The 11,447-nt window shown below is 46.4% G+C and overlaps 1 long non-coding RNA gene across 3 annotated transcripts in view; it reads left to right on the top strand.

Annotated features, from left to right (window-relative positions):
* Positions 1 to 2,867: 2,867 nt before the first annotated feature.
* LOC135823436 (uncharacterized) overlaps positions 2,868 to 11,447 on the top strand; it is a 115,058-nt gene continuing 106,478 nt past the window's right edge. Inside the window, exons 1-8 of one of the 3 annotated variants that reach the window (XR_010554702.1) lie at positions 2,868 to 2,928; positions 3,949 to 4,006; positions 4,316 to 4,373; positions 4,684 to 4,741; positions 5,050 to 5,107; positions 5,417 to 5,474; positions 5,784 to 5,841; positions 6,337 to 6,395. This is a non-coding gene — a long non-coding RNA (uncharacterized LOC135823436). Of the gene's footprint in view, positions 2,929 to 3,948; positions 4,007 to 4,315; positions 4,374 to 4,683; positions 4,742 to 5,049; positions 5,108 to 5,416; positions 5,475 to 5,783; positions 5,842 to 6,336; positions 6,396 to 11,447 lie in introns of those variants that run through there. The other 2 variants (XR_010554703.1, XR_010554704.1) reach the window with 2 other exon arrangements.

Consider the following 11,447-nt stretch of genomic DNA (forward strand, 5'->3'; position numbering starts at 1 on the left):
GTCGGATTTTGACCATTTGTGCTGACCTTTCAATTTCAACGTACCTCTCTATAACATGACCCAGCTGTAATTTCAGTGGTCGCATTGGTTTCATTTTTGGTTTGTTTGTAGGGCGCTAGCACCCGCATTCAGTGACCTAGAAAATTTGACACTGCTGTGAATAGTTTAGTCGCAAAGTGAAGATTCACGGGGTAAAAAGCCCCAAACTCCTAGATAGGTTCTTTTTCAGCTTTCAGCAGCCCGTGGCGAGTTCTTTAGAGAAATGTGACTTTGTTCATGGTGCTCTTGTCTATGTCCAGCTAGCCAACGAGATGAGGATGGTCATTGTCATTTTCTGAGCTGCGAACGGGCAGAAAGGTGAGAAAATGTCGGATTTTGACCATTTGTGCTGACCTTTCAATTTCAACGTACCTCTCTATAACATGACCCAGCTGTAATTTCAGTGGTCGCATTGGTTTCATTTTTGGTTTGCTTGTAGGGCGCTGGCACCCGCATTCAGTGACCCAGAAAATTTGGCACTGCTGTGAATAGTTCAGTCGCAAAGTGAAGATTCACGGGTAAAAAGCCCCAAACTTCTAGATAGGTTCTTTTTCAGCTTTCAGCAGCCCTGGGTGAGTTCTTTAGAGAAATGTGGCTCTTTTTCATGGTGCTATTTTCTATGTCCAGCTACACAACGAGATGAGGATGGTCATTGTCATTTTCTGAGCTGCGAACGGGCAGAAAGGTGAGAAAATGTCGGATTTTGACCATTTGTGCTGACCTTTCAATTTCAACGTACCTCTCTATAACATGCCCCAGCTGTAATTTCAGTGGTCGCATTGGTTTCATTTTTGGTTTGCTTGTAGGGCGCTGGCACCCGCATTCAGTGACCTAGAAAATTTGGCACTGCTGTGAATAGTTTAGGTCGCAAAGTGAAGATTCACGGGTAAAATGCCCCAAACTCCTAGATAGGTTCTTTTTCAGCTTTCAGCAGCCCTGGGTGAGTTCTTTAGAGAAATGTGGCTCTTTTTCATGGTGCTATTTTCTAAGTCCAGCTACACAACGAGATGAGGATGGTCATTGTCATTTTCTGAGCTGCGAACGGGCAGAAAGGTGAGAAAATGTCGGATTTTGACCATTTGTGCTGACCTTTCAATTTCAACGTACCTCTCTATAACATGACCCAGCTGTAATTTCAGTGGTCGCATTGGTTTCATTTTTGGTTTGCTTGTAGGGCGCTGGCACCCGCATTCAGTGACCCAGAAAATTTGGCACTGCTGTGAATAGTTCAGTCGCAAAGTGAAGATTCACGGGTAAAAAGCCCCAAACTTCTAGATAGGTTCTTTTTCAGCTTTCAGCAGCCCTGGGTGAGTTCTTTAGAGAAATGTGGCTCTTTTTCATGGTGCTATTTTCTATGTCCAGCTACACAACGAGATGAGGATGGTCATTGTCATTTTCTGAGCTGCGAACGGGCAGAAAGGTGAGAAAATGTCGGATTTTGACCATTTGTGCTGACCTTTCAATTTCAACGTACCTCTCTATAACATGCCCCAGCTGTAATTTCAGTGGTCGCATTGGTTTCATTTTTGGTTTGCTTGTAGGGCGCTGGCACCCGCATTCAGTGACCTAGAAAATTTGGCACTGCTGTGAATAGTTTAGGTCGCAAAGTGAAGATTCACGGGTAAAATGCCCCAAACTCCTAGATAGGTTCTTTTTCAGCTTTCAGCAGCCCTGGGTGAGTTCTTTAGAGAAATGTGGCTCTTTTTCATGGTGCTATTTTCTAAGTCCAGCTACACAACGAGATGAGGATGGTCATTGTCATTTTCTGAGCTGCGAACGGGCAGAAAGGTGAGAAAATGTCGGATTTTGACCATTTGTGCTGACCTTTCAATTTCAACGTACCTCTCTATAACATGACGCAGCTGTAATTTCAGTGGTCGCATTGGTTTCATTTTTGGTTTGCTTGTAGGGCGCTGGCACCCGCATTCAGTGACCCAGAAAATTTGGCACTGCTGTGAATAGTTTAGTCGCAAAGTGAAGATTCACGGGTAAAAAGCCCCAAACTTCTAGATAGGTTCTTTATCAGCTTTCAGAAGCCCTGGGTGAGTTCTTTAGAGAAATGTGGCTCTTTTTCATGGTGCTATTTTCTATGTCCAGCTACACAACGAGATGAGGATGGTCATTGTCATTTTCTGAGCTGCGAACGGGCAGAAAGGTGAGAAAATGTCGGATTTTGACCATTTGTGCTGACCTTTCAATTTCAACGTACCTCTCTATAACATGACCCAGTTGTAATTTCAGTGGTCGCATTGGTTTCATTTTTGGTTTGCTTGTAGGGCGCTGGCACCCGCATTCAGTGACCCAGAAAATTTGGCACTGCTGTGAATAGTTTAGTCGCAAAGTGAAGGTTCACGCTTAAAAAGCCCCAAACTTCTAGATAGGTTCTTTTTCAGCTTTCAGCAGCCCTGGGTGAGTTCTTTAGAGAAATGTGGCTCTTTTTCATGGTGCTATTTTCTATGTCCAGCTACACAACGAGATGAGGATGGTCATTGTCATTTTCTGAGCTGCGAACGGGCAGAAAGGTGAGAAAATGTCGGATTTTGACCATTTGTGCTGACCTTTCAATTTCAACGTACCTCTCTATAACACGACCCAGCTGTAATTTCAGTGGTCGCATTGGTTTCATTTTTGGTTTGCTTGTAGGGCGCTGGCACCCGCATTCAGTGACCCAGAAAATTTGGCACTGCTGTGAACAGTTTAGTCGCAAAGTGAAGATTCACGGGTAAAAAGCCCCAAACTTCTAGATAGGTTCTTTTTCAGCTTTCAGCAGCCCTGGGTGAGTTCTTTAGAGAAATGTGGCTCTTTTTCATGGTGCTATTTTCTATGTCCAGCTAGACAACGAGATGAGGATGGTCATTGTCATTTTCTGAGCTACAAACGGGCAGAAAGGTGAGAAAATGTCGGATTTTGACCATTTGTGCTGACCTTTCAATTTTAACGTACCTCTCTATAACATGACCCAGCTGTAATTTCAGCGGTCGCATTGGTTTCATTTTCGTTTTGCTTGTAGGGCGCTGGCACCCGCATTCAGTGACCCAGAAAATTTGGCACTGCTGTGAATAGTTTAGTCGCAAAGTGAAGATTCACGGGGTAAAAAGCCCCAAACTCCTAGATAGGAGATAGATGGAACTGTCCTCAAGCCAGTCACGTATTTGGCAGCCCAGTGAGCTGTCTACCGGATTGCAGATTTTAGAAGCGCCAAATGCGGCAGGGCCAGTCTCAGGCTGGTCGCGTAGGCGGCAGGCCGGCGGGTGACCGGCAAGGCTGCATTCGCATTTGGATCACCGAAGTGATACAGGTGCTTCAACTGCACCCTGTGGCGCATCAGGGAGGCATCTGGGGCCCAGGCATCCCGCCCGTAAGCGCACCACCATATCAGGTATGCGCAGGTGGAGCAGCAGAGCAAGATGTGTGCCAGACACTCACCATCATCCGGTCGACTTCACGGTTGTGCGACTTTACACAGCCGCCACTCATTACTTGCTATTGCTTGCAGAAGGCCAGAATTTTTTTTCTTTTTTCGCTCTTTCCCTTCTTCCAGGCACGGCTTCATGTTAGAGCAGTAAATAGCAGTTAGGGACTCAGCTGAGTCAAGCTGGACTCGTTGTGTCAAGTTTGGCATGATACAAGAAGCGCGCTATCCCCAAACAGTTGTGTGGTTATTGTGTGAGTGTATATGCAGGAGTCCGCGGTCACGTGAGGGGGGGGGGGAGTGATAATTAAATTTTTGGTTTGCTTGTAGGCCGCTGGCACCAGCATTCAGTGACACCGAGAATTTGGCACTGCTGTGAATAGTTTAGTCGCAAAAAGGCCCAAAACTGGGAGATTGGTTCTTTTCAGCATTCAGCAGCCCTGGGCGCGATGTTTATTGAAATGTGGCTTTTTTTTGGTGCACTTCCCTATGTCCAGTTATATAACACGATGAGGGTGGCGATGGTCAGTTCTTGAGTTTCGAACGGGCAGAAAGGTGAGAAATTGTTGCTTTTTGACCATTTGTGCCCGCGTGTCACTTTCAACGTACCTCTCTATAACATGACCCAGCTGTGATGTGAGTGGTCGCATTGATTTGATTTTTGGTTTGCTTGTAGACCGCTGGCACCCGGATTCAGTGACGCCGAAAATTTGGCATTGCTGTGAATAGTTTAGTCGCAAAGTGAAGAATCACGGGCAAAAAGACCCAAAACTGGGAGATTGTTTTTTTTTAGCATTTAGCAGCCCTGAGCGAGTTGTTTATTGAAATGTGGCATTTTTTCTTCGTGCACTTCCCTATGTCCAGCTACACAACAAGATAAGGGTGGCGATGGTCAGTTGTCGAGCTTCGAACGTGCAGAAAGGTGAGAAATTGTCGCATTTTGACCATTTGTGCCCACGTGTCACTTTCAACGTACCTCTCTATACCATGACCCGGCTGTGATGTGAGGGGGAGTGATAATTTAATTTTTGGATTGTTTGTAGGCCGCTGGCACCAGCATTCAGCGACTCCGAAAATTTGGCACTGTTGTGAATAGTTTAGTCGCAAAGTGTAGAATCACCTGCAAAAAAAGCCCAAAAACTGGGAGATTGTTTCTTTTCAGCATTCAGCAGCCCTGGGCGCGTTGTTTTTTTGAAATGTGGCATTATTTTGGTGCACTTCTCTATGTGCAGTTATACAACACGATGAGGGTGGCGATGGTCAGTTCTTGAGTTTTGAACGGGCAGAAAGGTGAGAAATTGTTGCTTTTTGACCATTTGTGCCCGCGTGTCACTTTCAACGTACCTCTCTATAACATGACCCGGCTGTGATGTGAGTGGTCGCATTGATTTTAGTTTTGGTTTGCTTGTAGACCGCTGGCACCCGGATTCAGTGACGCCAAAAATTTGGCATTGCTGTGAATAGTTTAGTCGCAAAGTGAAGAATCACGGGCAAAAAGACCCAAAACTGGGAGATTGTTTTTTTTAGCATTCAGCAGCCCTGAGCGAGTTGTTTATTGAAATGTGGCATTTTTTCTTCGTGCACTTCCCTATGTCCAGCTACACAACAAGATAAGGGTGGCGATGGTCAGTTGTCGAGCTTCGAACGTGCAGAAAGGTGAGAAATTGTCGCATTTTGACCATTTGTGCCCACGTGTCACTTTCAACGTACCTCTCTATAACATGACCCGGCTGTGATGTGAGGGGGAGTGATAACTTAATTTTTGGATTGTTTGTAGGCCGCTGGCACCAGCATTCAGCGACTCCGAAAATTTGGCACTGTTGTGAATAGTTTAGTCGCAAAGTGTAGAATCACCTGCAAAAAAGCCCAAAAACTGGGAGATTGTTTCTTTTCAGCATTCAGCAGCCCTGGGCGCGTTGTTTTTTTGAAATGTGGCATTATTTTGGTGCACTTCCCTATGTGCAGTTATACAACACGATGAGGGTGGCGATGGTCAGTTCTTGAGTTTTGAACGGGCAGAAAGGTGAGAAATTGTTGCTTTTTGACCATTTGTGCCCGCGTGTCACTTTCAACGTACCTCTCTATAACATGACCCGGCTGTGATGTGAGTGGTCGCATTGATTTTAGTTTTGGTTTGCTTGTAGGGCGCTGGCACCCGCATTAAGTGACGCCGAAAGTTTGGCATTGCTGTGAATAGTTTAGTCACAAAGTGAAGAATCACGGGCAAAAAAGCCCAAACTGGGAGATTGTTTCTTTTCAGCATTCCGCAGCCCTGGGCAAGTTTTTTTATTGAAATGTGGCATTTTTTCTTGGTGCACTTCCCTATATCCAGCTACACAACAAGATGAGGGTGGCGATGGTCAGTTGTTGAGCTTCGAACGGGCAGAAAGGTGAGAAATTGTCGCTTTTTGACCATTTGTGCCCACGTGTCACTTTCCACGTACCTCTCTATAACATGATCCGGCAGTGATGTGAGTAGTCGCATTGAATGGAAGTTTCCGGAGGAGGAAGACGGAAACTGTAGTTGTCACCAACCCTCACCGCGCCCAGCTCACGCCGCTACGGCGTGCAACCAGAGCTGGGCGCCCTGCCGTGCACTATGGAACTGTCCTCAAGCCAGTCACGTATCGTCGCATTGAACATAACCCAGCTGTGATGTGAGTGGTCGCATTGATTTTATTTTTGGTTTGCTTGCAGGCCGCTGGCACCCGCATTCAGTGACGCCGAAAATGTGGCACTGCTGTGAATATTTTAGTCGCAAAGTGAAGAATCACGGGCAAAAAGGCCCAAAACTGGGAGATTGTTTCTTTTCAGCTTTCAGCAGCCCGGGGCGAGTTGTTTAATGAAATGTGGCTTTTTTTCTTGGTGCACTTCCCTATGTCCAGCTACACAACAAGAGGAGGGTGGCGATGGTCGGTTCTTGAGCTTCAAACGAGAAGAAAGGTGAGAAATTGTCGCTTTTGACCATTTGTACCCACGTGGCACTTTCAACGTACCTCTCTATAGCATGACCCGGTTGTGATGTGAGTGATCGCATTGATTTGGGCATTAGGTAATTTTAGTACAGTAGAGTACAGTGAAGTACAGTAGAGTCGCGCAATGAAGAACGTCGGGCCCTAGAACGTCCTGCATGAAATGCTGTGAACGCCACAGCCCTAAGTTAAGAATGGCAGTGTTGATTTTCCGGCGGCTTTTGGGATAGATATGATCCAGTACGAATTGTTTCCTAGAACGTGCTATAAGAACGCAGCCAGATTGCCCAACAAAATATGAATGCCCCAGACTAACCCCTTGGAAACAACATTCTTGGACACGCGACTCTACTGTAATAGGAAGATATGTGTAGCTCATTGCCATGTTTGGTGTGTGCGTGTGTGTGTGTGTGTGTGTATGTGTGTGTGTGTGTGTGTGTGTGTGTGTGTGTGTGTGTGTGTGTGTGTGTGTGTGTGTGTGTGTGTGTGTGTGTGTGTGTGTGTGTGTGTGTGTGTGTGTGTGTGTGTGTGTGTGTGTGTGTGTGTGTGTGTGTGTGTGTGTGTGTGTGTGTGTGTGTGTGTGTGTGTGTGTGTGTGTGTGTGTGTGTGTGTGTGTGTGTGTGTGTGTGTGTGTGTGTGTGTGTGTGTGTGTGTGTGTGTGTGTGTGTGTGTGTGTGTGTGTGTGTGTGTGTGTGTGTGTGTGTGTGTGTGTGTGTGTGTGTGTGTGTGTGTGTGTGTGTGTGTGTGTGTGTGTGTGTGTGTGTGTGTGTGTGTGTGTGTGTGTGTGTGTGTGTGTGTGTGTGTGTGTGTGTGTGTGTGTGTGTGTGTGTGTGTGTGTGTGTGTGTGTGTGTGTGTGTGTGTGTGTGTGTGTGTGTGTGTGTGTGTGTGTGTGTGTGTGTGTGTGTGTGTGTGTGTGTGTGTGTGTGTGTGTGTGTGTGTGTGTGTGTGTGTGTGTGTGTGTGTGTGTGTGTGTGTGTGTGTGTGTGTGTGTGTGTGTGTGTGTGTGTGTGTGTGTGTGTGTGTGTGTGTGTGTGTGTGTGTGTGTGTGTGTGTGTGTGTGTGTGTGTGTGTGTGTGTGTGTGTGTGTGTGTGTGTGTGTGTGTGTGTGTGTGTGTGTGTGTGTGTGTGTGTGTGTGTGTGTGTGTGTGTGTGTGTGTGTGTGTGTGTGTGTGTGTGTGTGTGTGTGTGTGTGTGTGTGTGTGTGTGTGTGTGTGTGTGTGTGTGTGTGTGTGTGTGTGTGTGTGTGTGTGTGTGTGTGTGTGTGTGTGTGTGTGTGTGTGTGTGTGTGTGTGTGTGTGTGTGTGTGTGTGTGTGTGTGTGTGTGTGTGTGTGTGTGTGTGTGTGTGTGTGTGTGTGTGTGTGTGTGTGTGTGTGTGTGTGTGTGTGTGTGTGTGTGTGTGTGTGTGTGTGTGTGTGTGTGTGTGTGTGTGTGTGTGTGTGTGTGTGTGTGTGTGTGTGTGTGTGTGTGTGTGTGTGTGTGTGTGTGTGTGTGTGTGTGTGTGTGTGTGTGTGTGTGTGTGTGTGTGTGTGTGTGTGTGTGTGTGTGTGTGTGTGTGTGTGTGTGTGTGTGTGTGTGTGTGTGTGTGTGTGTGTGTGTGTGTGTGTGTGTGTGTGTGTGTGTGTGTGTGTGTGTGTGTGTGTGTGTGTGTGTGTGTGTGTGTGTGTGTGTGTGTGTGTGTGTGTGTGTGTGTGTGTGTGTGTGTGTGTGTGTGTGTGTGTGTGTGTGTGTGTGTGTGTGTGTGTGTGTGTGTGTGTGTGTGTGTGTGTGTGTGTGTGTGTGTGTGTGTGTGTGTGTGTGTGTGTGTGTGTGTGTGTGTGTGTGTGTGTGTGTGTGTGTGTGTGTGTGTGTGTGTGTGTGTGTGTGTGTGTGTGTGTGTGTGTGTGTGTGTGTGTGTGTGTGTGTGTGTGTGTGTGTGTGTGTGTGTGTGTGTGTGTGTGTGTGTGTGTGTGTGTGTGTGTGTGTGTGTGTGTGTGTGTGTGTGTGTGTGTGTGTGTGTGTGTGTGTGTGTGTGTGTGTGTGTGTGTGTGTGTGTGTGTGTGTGTGTGTGTGTGTGTGTGTGTGTGTGTGTGTGTGTGTGTGTGTGTGTGTGTGTGTGTGTGTGTGTGTGTGTGTGTGTGTGTGTGTGTGTGTGTGTGTGTGTGTGTGTGTGTGTGTGTGTGTGTGTGTGTGTGTGTGTGTGTGGTGTAATCCCAGTACAAGTTGCTATGCCTAACATAGCTGTTCGCTATCATCGCTTCCGCGATGGGCAAGTCTGAGGTCTGAGGTGTGTGTGTAGGGATTCACTGGCCAGAAAAAGCCACTTCATAGCTGTGTGGTGTAGACCAGGCTGAATAGTGGCGGTCAATTCTTCAGCCGTGCAAGCTGTTGAATGGTGCAATCCCAGCACAAGCTGCTATGGCTTCTGCCGTAGCATCGCAACCATTGCCTCTGGCGATGGGCATCCAATGGTCCAATCGTGTGTGTGTGTGTGTGTGTGTGTCTTGTTCGCTATCGTTGCTATAAGAGAAAATCTGTGGAAGCACATCCAGTGCATTTGCAGATTTGCGTGCTTCTCTTGCGACGGTTGTATACATGGTACATGGTACATGGTACATGGTACATGGTGTTTGTGTGTGTGTGGGTGTGTAAGTAAGTAAGTATTACCGTCACCGGGGGCAGTGGTAACTGCAATTGGATCCCGGGACGGATGCCCTAATGCCGTCAACCCTGGTTCTGCACCTTGTCCTCACCCACATACTGAGGTGTGGCGAGCCCAGAAGTGGAATATTTTCCACCCAGTCCAAGTCAAGTTCACCAAGAGTTTGACGAATTCAGGGGGTGTCGGCCGTTAAGCAGTTTAATAGCCAATTGAGACATCTTTCCAAGATTCCTTTTTCATCTCTCTCCCCTCTGCCGGGGAGACCCATGTGACCAGTTATGGAAGGAAGCAAGTACAATTACAAAATGTGTGTGTACATGTATGAACATGTATGTTTGTATATGTATATGTTTGTGTATGTGTACATGTATGAACATGTATGTTTGTATATGTATATGTTTGTGTATGTTTGTATATGTGTGTGTGTGTGTGTATATTGGCCGGTGTTCTCACTGTGCTATGAGATGCTGTAATAAATAAATAAATAAATAATAATAAAGATGTGTGTGTGTGTGTGTGTGTGTATAAATGCGTGCACTTTTGCATGCATGTGTGTATGCACGGGTGTATTTTCTTGTTCGTTACTCTCGTTTTTCTCAGGAGGAGGCCAGCTGAGACACAAAAGTTGTGGTGATGAAAGGCTGTGCAAAGAATTTCCAACCACAACCCTGCAGACCGGGAGCCAAATGAACAGGACCTCGAGCAGCTTTAATTACATCTGAACATGTTTCTATAAGGAAGAGTTGACAAGGTACCTGGAGATTACAATGACTCGTGCCCTCTTGAAAGAACACTCCGCACGCACACTGCTTTGCATTTTAGAATATACATACGCTTTGTGTTACTGTGCAGATACATTGTGTCTGGTATAGCGAAATATGACCAGCACTTCATTGTATTGGGATGAGTGGCCTGTTCGATTATAATGGAACTTGTACTTCACTCCTATCAATAATATACTGCCGGGCTGCTAAAGATGTGCACACTCGACTGCTTTGGTTACGGGACAAAATCCGCTGGCCCGCACTCCACTGGATTATATACTGCATTGCATTGCTGGTGCCAATGTAGTGTACTTTATGTATGGAGATTTCTAATGACCTTGGTGCACGCTATTTACTGTTGCTAACGGGAAAGTCTAGACAAAACCTTGTAAATCTGAGTTTCCAACTTTTCGATACCTCAGCCAAGATTGCCATGTCCAGCACGGTGAGATAGATTAGTGGAGATAGATTTTAAAAGATGGCAATAAACAGAATCAGCTAAAGCGCCTGTTCAAATATTCCAATTCGGAGATAGATTTTGTCAAAATTAACTCCTTTTGTAAATGGACAGAGAGAGAGGGGGGGGGGGGAGAGAGACAGAGATCAATCAGCAAGCCGGAGAAGAGACTTCTAAGATTTTCTTCTCCGGTAGAATTTTCCTGCTTGTTTCTCCTTCCTCATGCAGAAACAACAAGAGTTCAGCCATCAGCAAGCCAAGAGCAAACACTTGCTGCTCTCTGATTGGCCGAGGGCGGTTGGCCAGTCATTTCAGGTGTGAAGTGCAGTGTGCCAGGATAGGCTATAAAAGTAATCATTCCAGGAGGGGATGGTGGTCGGGGTTTGGGATGGCCAGAATTTAGATTTTCTTCTCTAGGCTTGTTTCTCCTTCCTCACGCAGAAACAACAGGAGTTCAGACATCAGCATTCTTCTCTAGGCCAGTTTCTCCTTCCTCACGCAGAAACAACAGGAGTTCAGACATCAGCATTCTTCTCTAGGCCAGTTTCTCCTTCCTCACGCAGAAACAACAGGAGTTCAGACATCAGCATTCTTCTCTAGGCCAGTTTCTCCTTCCTCACGCAGAAACAACAGGAGTTCAGCCATCAGCATTCTGCGTGAGGAAGGAGAAACAGGCCTAGAGAAGAAAATGTAAGAAGCAAACACTTGCTGCTCTCTGATTGGCCGAGGGCGGTTGGCCAGTCATTTCAGGTGTGAAGTGCAGTGCAAGGATAGGCTATACAAGTAATCATTTTCTTCTCTAGGGCAGAAACAACGAGAGTTCAGACATTCCTCCCTCATGCAAAAAAACAGCAAGAGTTCAGACATCAGCAGGCCAAGAAGAAAACACTTGCTGAACTATGATTGGCTGAGGGCGGTTGACCAGTCATTTCAGAATTCTCCCTCCCGGCTTAGAGAATTCTAAAATTCTATCAATCAGAGTTCAGTATGAGGAAGTAGGAAGAACTGTTTTCGGTGCCACAGTGTCTCTAACTGGCATGGTTTTGAGCAACACTCTACCTGAAGCAGGGACGCATACCCTAGTACCCAATCACAACCCTATTTCAAACAGGACTCGAGCCAGACATCCAAGTATCTCCTTTCTGCCATCGCTTTCTCACACA

The sequence above is a fragment of the Sycon ciliatum genome, chromosome 8 (assembly GCF_964019385.1).
Source record: "Sycon ciliatum chromosome 8, ocSycCili1.1, whole genome shotgun sequence".
Taxonomy (NCBI): domain Eukaryota; kingdom Metazoa; phylum Porifera; class Calcarea; order Leucosolenida; family Sycettidae; genus Sycon; species Sycon ciliatum.